Source organism: Balaenoptera physalus (assembly GCF_965194825.1).
Source record: "Balaenoptera physalus genome assembly, chromosome: 5".
Taxonomy (NCBI): domain Eukaryota; kingdom Metazoa; phylum Chordata; class Mammalia; order Artiodactyla; family Balaenopteridae; genus Balaenoptera; species Balaenoptera physalus.
Genome location: NC_138884.1, coordinates 50,517,346 through 50,523,421, shown reverse-complemented (window position 1 = coordinate 50,523,421; position 6,076 = coordinate 50,517,346).

Here is a 6,076-nt window from a genome sequence, read left to right as displayed (position 1 = left end):
TTTCCAGGATCTCAGGGCTCTAATAAAACTCAACGTTGTTACTATTCACCACTGGACTTCACAAATGTCAACATTTTGGGCCATATTTGCTCCAAAAACATTTTTTAAAGAAATACATACAGATATAGTGAACCTATGCAACCTATTTCGTTTCCTTATTTTTCTCCCCAGAGTTAACCAGTACACCGAGGTACATATATATCTCTTTTATAGACTTTGCTGCTTATATATGATCCATCAAACACACATACACACACACACACACACACACACACACAGAGTATTGTTTGATGTGCTCTCAGTTTGCTAAGTGGTATCATACAATATATCCATATGTATCTATCTCTAACCTATCCTCTATCTCTATCTCTCCTATATCTATATCTCACTTTTTTTCACTCAATTTTTTTTTGTGTATCTTTGAACTTGCGTCCATGTAAAAAAGTTTTTTTAAGGTATATACCTAGAAGTGGAGTTTCTGAAACTTTACTAGATACCGTCAAATTTTTCCCTAAAGCAGTTGTACAAATTTGTACCCACCTCTCTCTAGCAGTCTATGACAACTCCTTGTGCTCCACATTCTTACAGTATTTTGTAGTGGCAGAATAAAATTCTTGCCATATTGTTAAGCATGAACTGTTGTATCTTTTTGTGTTAAGTTTTAGTTCCTGATTAGTAATGAGGTTGGGTTTATTTTTACGTTTATAGATCATTTGGTTTTTAATTTTTGCAATATAGCTATTTGTATTCTTTGCCCACTTTCCTCGAGTTGTTTTTCTTTTCTTATTGATTTGTAGATATTCTTCATGGTTTCTATATAGCAATTTCTTTGTTGATCATATACATCCAAAAGACCAGTACCTAATCTGTTTGCTTTCATAGTTTTTATATTTGAATGTAGCTAAGTGTTTCAGTTAGCTTAAGGTAGATCATGCCATGGTAACAGAACTCCCAAACCTCAGGGTTTACAGCAACAAAAGTTTATTTTTTTACTCACATTCACATGGGTTGACAGGCCCTGCTCCACATATTTTTCACTCCAGGGATCATAGCTGAAGATGCAGCTCTTATCTTAGACATGCCAGTCTTGTAGCAGAGAGAAGAGAGAGATTGCAGACCCACAGAAAGGCTCTTAAAGCTTCTGTTTGCAAGTGGCACATATCACTTTATACCCACATTTTATTGGCCAAAGCAAGTGACATGAGGTGAGGGTATATAATCTCCCATAGGTGAAACTGGTAGGGCGGGGTAGCAAATCTGTTCAGAGTGATACAGTCTGCTGCGCCACGTTCCCCAATCCCTTTCTTTGTGGTTTGTGCTTTTCGTGCCCTGTTGAAATAATTCCCTACCTAATGTCATAAAAATATTCTCCTATATAGTCTTTGGAAGACTTGATTTTTACATTTGTGTTTTTGATCTATCTGGAATTTATTTGGGGTATGGTGTGAGATAGATATCTAAACTTAGTTTATTTTTATGGATAATCAAATATGCCTACCAGCATTCATCAGCCATTCCGTCCCTTTTCCTCTGATATTTTTAATGTGATCTGTGCCATATATCCAGTTCCCAGGTATATGTGGTCTCTTTCCGGTGTCTCCAAATAGGTTCTATTTGTCTATTTGTGTATGCTTATGCTAATTACTCTCTCTCTGTCGGTCTCTCTCCATATATATGTATATATGTATATGTATATATATAAATATATTAAAAAATATATATATATAACTTTAGAAATATATCCAAGCATGGTTCAGCCATGAGGCTTTACTTACTCAAGGAAGACTTTCACCATGTCAGGTGGAGATTTTTTACCATTTAGGTTTCCTGTCTTGGAGACAGCCTCTTCCAGGACTTGGTTTCCTTGCCTTCTTTCCTGGCCCTACCCTCCATATCCATGACATTGGCTGCTTTTGTCACATCTCTGGCTTTGAGTTCCTGCTTCATTTCTGACACTTGAGATTTACCTTTCTAATTTATTATTATTTCTCAGCTTTGAAAACTACTTTGGGGGTTATATTTTATCCAGCATTTTGTTATTTTGGTAACATGAGGGGAGTCTATACAGCTCAGTCTGTCCTGTTGCTGAAACCCATAGGAGACTTTTAAAAAGTTGAGAATCTACAATATTCAAATGAGGGAAGATCTAATGGTAGATTTAATAATAACTTGGTTGACAAAAGAAATATATTATGGATCACAAGCCTTCCCAGGGAGTCTCAGATTATGTATTGAAGCAACGAGCTTTTAAAATTAATTAAAAAGCTATCTGTTACCCAAGCCATTTTGATAGCCAAGCTTAGCTTATAGGAAATTCTCTGACTTTGTTCCTTGCTATAGTGTGTTGAATTTAATGTCTCTGCCAATTATCTCTATTTTCAATAAATATCAGAAGCACACTGAAAGAAGCTTTCAGATTTCAGTGTGTGTATTTGTGTGTGTGTGTGTGTACATGCGCATGTGCATGAGAGTGTGTGCAGAAGGGAAGGAGAAAGTGGGAATTAGAGAGGGAAAGGGAAGAGGGAGGGAAAATTTTCTTTTGTTCCTTCCCTTTCCCACAGCTACTTTCCTGCCTGCAACAATTTCTCTCCCCTGCAAGCTTAGAGTGATTGAAAGTGAATGTTATGTGTAACCCAAGTGTCTAGTGCCTGTACAGGCTCTAACCACGTAACGGAAAGATCTTATTACTCACCCTTCTCAACTGAGGATCACCTTGCTCTCGTGTATTTGGGCTGCATCTTAGTCATTCCTGGTTCTGCCTGTTCTCTATTACTGCTTAGTTCCTAACCATGGTTTTGTTCTGCCTTTGGCCCCTGCATGCCCTGCTCTAGCACTTGACTTAATAATATAATGCATAAGTGTGCAGATTCTGGAGACAGATGATCTGGTGTCAAATCCTGGCTTGACACTTATCAGCTGTAGGATCTTGGGTCTCTGACTTAATCTTTCTGTATTTCAGTCTTCTCACCTATAAAATGGGTATAAAATGTATAGCTACTTCCTGGAGTTGTCGTGAGGGTTATATAGTAAGTGGCTTGTTCAATACCCTCAGATTTTGTTTCCATTTCTGTGCACACATGTTCCAGATGAGCTGTCACTCCCGAGCTAGCACTGGGTGTCTTTATTGTCAACTGCCCTTGGCTGTCAGAACCTGCTTTGTAAATTTCCAAAGGTACTTGGAAATTTGTTTGTGTGCCCCCACCCCAGCCTTTTAATCAATGACTGACACTTGTAGAGTGTAAATAACTCCATCATCCTTGCCCCCTAACCATCAGACACACTGGGTGACATAACTCTGAGGTATGTTTTACATCAGAGCTGCTGTGGGATTGAGTTATCTTCCCTCTGACATGGCTCACTTCTTTGCTTGGCCTCCTTCACTTTCTGGTCCCACTTCACCACTGCCACTTCTCCTGAAAATGCTTTTATTAAATCACTTGCACACAAATCCTTGCCTCAGAGTCTGGTTCAGGGGAAGTCAACTTAAAGCAGTTTATTTGGCTTACTAACTACATAGGGTGCTTTGCACATAGGATGTCACGTAAGTGTTAGCTTTATTATTCATGCTATTACTATGCTGGTTGAATGCAGGATGGTTTGGTTAAGGTCCCCTTTTCCTCACTGCCTTATCCCTAGAATATATATCTTATTATACTTAGTAATTCACAAAAGGACTGCTAAGATTATGCAAGGCTGTTATGTACCAGCTTTCCAGAAGGTTTGGGAATAACAGTAGAGGACATAAAAAGTTAAAACTGGATGATGAATACAACTTATTTGTTAAGAGGACTCTACAAATAAATAGAGTCTGGCCTTGCCTTCTTCACCGGTGGGCTATACTTCTCTCTGATCCTGAGCGAGGGGCAAGCTCCTTTAAGTCTTTGTGATGTAAAGCCCCATCCTCTTCAGAAAACTCTGTCTACTCACAGGATCTTTCTAAACTGTGACTTTGGATATGATCTTTTTTTTTGAGTGACTGATATATGAGTAATATACCAGGATTTATATCCATATAACATGTGAATAATATACCAGGATTTATATCCATATAACATGTCAGACACTAATTTTGTAGCCTTTTACAATATTGTGAGAAGAAAAAGAAAAAACTTTTAATGAAAAAAAAAGCAGTTTTGAATTCAAGGACTGCAAGCATTAAAAGGGTTTGGTCAGCCAATGTATTGTTTTGTAAGCCAACATTTTAATGTTCTTTTTGAAAGAGATGGAACAGTTTGTTTTAAGACTTGAGACAGTAAATGTCAAGTCTGAACCCATATGCTAGATTGTAAGTGTTCAGATAGCTGTATTATGTGAAATTCTAGAAAATTGGGTTTGCCATGGAAATGTTATTATAGCTGTAACCATGGGTAGGCTATTGTGGTTTTGTTTCTGACCATAAAAAAAGCACTGAAATTTATACCCCAGGGGTAACTGAAGAGGCAAATATAAATGAAGCATTTCAGTTATTGTAAAATAAGACTGTTTCCGCCCCCCCATTGTCAGTTATAAATTAATATAATACTTTAATTTTCAAATAGACTCTTGCACTTATAAGAGATTACAATTTAGACAAGTTCTGAATGCTGATGAATAATATTTAGCTTAGGTTTTGAAGTATATGTGGTATGAAGGAGTTATGTCAAAGTTTTGAGTTTGGAGCATCTGGGATTATTCTGGAATTCCTTACAGAATGGTAAATTTAGAAAGAGAATGAAACTATACTATACTGATTTTTCACTCAGAACTAACCTCACCATAAATTTGCTAAACTATAAGAGATATTTACTGTTTGTAGTTGTACTGTTCGGGGACAGGATTTGACATAGTGTATTAGTTTTCTATTGCTGCTGTAACAAATTACCACAAACATAGAGGCTTAAAACAACATTATTTATTGTCTCACAGTTTCCATAGATTAGGAGTTCAGGTACAATTTAGCTAGGTCCTTTTCTCAGGGCTTCACAAGATTGCAAAGTGCCAGCTGGGCTGCATTTCTTTCTGAAACTCAGGGTTCTTTTTCAAGCTCCTGTGATTGTTGGCAGAATTCAGGTCTCTGAGACGATAGGACTGAGGACCTCATTTTCTTGCTGGCAATTAGCCAGGGTAATTTTAGCTCCTAGAGGTCTCACATAGTGTTTGGCACGTGGCCTTCTTACAACATGGCTGCATACCTCTTCAAGGCCGGCAGGAGAATCTCTCCCTCCAGTCTGAAAGACATTCTTATATAATGTAACATAATCACAGGAGTGGCTATACTATCATTTTTGCCATATAATGTAACCTAACCAAGGGAGTCATTATCCTATTACCCTTGCTGTATTCTGTTGACTAAGAAGCAGGTCATAGTTTCTTCTGCACTCAAGGGGATTATGTAAAGGCATGCATTACTCATTGGAGGTCAGGTTAGGGAGAGCCCACTGTTCTTGGTATACCCAAAGCTATGTAAATAGGTCATATATCACATTAAAGTTGAACTAGTGTCTGGTAGTTTTTCCATTTCATGTCATAGTATGGTAAATTAAGATATAATTTTAAAATTATTACATTATGGAAACACATGAGTCACTGAAATCACTGATGGTCTTGAATAAAGCATTCTTTGTCTTAAATTTGTTTTCTAAGTTCATAAAGTAAATAATAGGTATATGTTACCCTCATGACCATGATGACATTTGTACTTGTGATTAGTACTTCTTGGTCAGCCCAGAGCTTCAGAAGATTTTGATGGATTACAGGGGTAGAAAAATTTCATAGAGGATTAGATCTGGCGATAACAAAATGATGCTCCAAGAACAATAAACAACAGCCAGTTAGAAGATGCAGTACAAAAACGCTCATTTATAATAGTGATAAAAGGTGAAATACCTAGAAATAAAATTAACAAAAATTCACAAGATCTACGTGAAAAAAATTAAAATATTACTAAAGAACACAAAGAAGACTGGGGCAAATGTTGAGGCATATCATGTTCATGGAAAGGAAGATTTAATATTATAAAGCTGATATTTCTCCCTTAGTTAATCTATAAATCTAAGCTAAAATACTAAGAGAATTTTTGTTTTGTTTTGTCTTAACT